The sequence below is a fragment of the Lepisosteus oculatus genome, unplaced genomic scaffold (assembly GCF_040954835.1).
Source record: "Lepisosteus oculatus isolate fLepOcu1 unplaced genomic scaffold, fLepOcu1.hap2 HAP2_SCAFFOLD_220, whole genome shotgun sequence".
NCBI classification, from domain to species: domain Eukaryota; kingdom Metazoa; phylum Chordata; class Actinopteri; order Semionotiformes; family Lepisosteidae; genus Lepisosteus; species Lepisosteus oculatus.
This window is the reverse complement of record NW_027167760.1, coordinates 34-2,500: the sequence shown is the minus strand read 5'-3', so window position 1 is coordinate 2,500 and position 2,467 is coordinate 34.

Genomic DNA, 2,467 nt, shown 5'->3' with positions numbered 1-2,467 from the left:
GGTTAGGGTTAGGGTTAGGGTTAGGGTTAGGGTTAGGGTTAGGGTTAGGGTTAGGGTTAGGGTTAGGGTTAGGGTTAGGGTTAGGGTTAGGGTTAGGGTTAGGGTTAGGGTTAGGGTTAGGGTTAGGGTTAGGGTTAGGGTTAGGGTTAGGGTTAGGGTTAGGGTTAGGGTTAGGGTTAGGGTTAGGGTTAGGGTTAGGGTTAGGGTTAGGGTTAGGGTTAGGGTTAGGGTTAGGGTTAGGGTTAGGGTTAGGGTTAGGGTTAGGGTTAGGGTTAGGGTTAGGGTTAGGGTTAGGGTTAGGGTTAGGGTTAGGGTTAGGGTTAGGGTTAGGGTTAGGGTTAGGGTTAGGGTTAGGGTTAGGGTTAGGGTTAGGGTTAGGGTTAGGGTTAGGGTTAGGGTTCGGGTTAGGGTTAGGGTTAGGGTTAGGGTTAGGGTTAGGGTTAGGGTTAGGGTTAGGGTTAGGGTTAGGGTTAGGGTTAGGGTTAGGGTTAGGGTTAGGGTTAGGGTTAGGGTTAGGGTTAGGGTTAGGGTTAGGGTTAGGGTTAGGGTTAGGGTTAGGGTTAGGGTTAGGGTTAGGGTTAGGGTTAGGGTTAGGGTTAGGGTTAGGGTTAGGGTTAGGGTTAGGGTTAGGGTTAGGGTTAGGGTTAGGGTTAGGGTTAGGGTTAGGGTTAGGGTTAGGGTTAGGGTTAGGGTTAGGGTTAGGGTTAGGGTTAGGGTTAGGGTTAGGGTTAGGGTTAGGGTTAGGGTTAGGGTTAGGGTTAGGGTTAGGGTTAGGGTTAGGGTTAGGGTTAGGGTTAGGGTTAGGGTTAGGGTTAGGGTTAGGGTTAGGGTTAGGGTTAGGGTTAGGGTTAGGGTTAGGGTTAGGGTTAGGGTTAGGGTTAGGGTTAGGGTTAGGGTTAGGGTTAGGGTTAGGGTTAGGGTTAGGGTTAGGGTTAGGGTTAGGGTTAGGGTTAGGGTTAGGGTTAGGGTTAGGGTTAGGGTTAGGGTTAGGGTTAGGGTTAGGGTTAGGGTTAGGGTTAGGGTTAGGGTTAGGGTTAGGGTTAGGGTTAGGGTTAGGGTTAGGGTTAGGGTTAGGGTTAGGGTTAGGGTTAGGGTTAGGGTTAGGGTTAGGGTTAGGGTTAGGGTTAGGGTTAGGGTTAGGGTTAGGGTTAGGGTTAGGGTTAGGGTTAGGGTTAGGGTTAGGGTTAGGGTTAGGGTTAGGGTTAGGGTTAGGGTTAGGGTTAGGGTTAGGGTTAGGGTTAGGGTTAGGGTTATTAGGGTTAGGGTTAGGGTTAGGGTTAGGGTTAGGGTTAGGGTTAGGGTTAGGGTTAGGGTTAGGGTTAGGGTTAGGGTTAGGGTTAGGGTTAGGGTTAGGGTTAGGGTTAGGGTTAGGGTTAGGGTTAGGGTTAGGGTTAGGGTTAGGGTTAGGGTTAGGGTTAGGGTTAGGGTTAGGGTTAGGGTTAGGGTTAGGGTTAGGGTTAGGGTTAGGGTTAGGGTTAGGGTTAGGGTTAGGGTTAGGGTTAGGGTTAGGGTTAGGGTTAGGGTTAGGGTTAGGGTTAGGGTTAGGGTTAGGGTTAGGGTTAGGGTTAGGGTTAGGGTTAGGGTTAGGGTTAGGGTTAGGGTTAGGGTTAGGGTTAGGGTTAGGGTTAGGGTTAGGGTTAGGGTTAGGGTTAGGGTTAGGGTTAGGGTTAGGGTTAGGGTTAGGGTTAGGGTTAGGGTTAGGGTTAGGGTTAGGGTTAGGGTTAGGGTTAGGGTTAGGGTTAGGGTTAGGGTTAGGGTTAGGGTTAGGGTTAGGGTTAGGGTTAGGGTTAGGGTTAGGGTTAGGGTTAGGGTTAGGGTTAGGGTTAGGGTTAGGGTTAGGGTTAGGGTTAGGGTTAGGGTTAGGGTTAGGGTTAGGGTTAGGGTTAGGGTTAGGGTTAGGGTTAGGGTTAGGGTTAGGGTTAGGGTTAGGGTTAGGGTTAGGGTTAGGGTTAGGGTTAGGGTTAGGGTTAGGGTTAGGGTTAGGGTTAGGGTTAGGGTTAGGGTTAGGGTTAGGGTTAGGGTTAGGGTTAGGGTTAGGGTTAGGGTTAGGGTTAGGGTTAGGGTTAGGGTTAGGGTTAGGGTTAGGGTTAGGGTTAGGGTTAGGGTTAGGGTTAGGGTTAGGGTTAGGGTTAGGGTTAGGGTTAGGGTTAGGGTTAGGGTTAGGGTTAGGGTTAGGGTTAGGGTTAGGGTTAGGGTTAGGGTTAGGGTTAGGGTTAGGGTTAGGGTTAGGGTTTGGGTTAGGGTTAGGGTTAGGGTTAGGGTTAGGGTTAGGGTTAGGGTTAGGGTTAGGTTAGGGTTAGGGTTAGGGTTAGGGTTAGGGTTAGGGTTAGGGTTAGGGTTAGGGTTAGGGTTAGGGTTAGGGTTAGGGTTAGGGTTAGGGTTAGGGTTAGGGTTAGGGTTAGGGTTAGGGTTAGGGTTAGGGTTAGGGTTAGGGTTAGGGTTAGGGTTAGGGTTAGGGTTAGGGTTA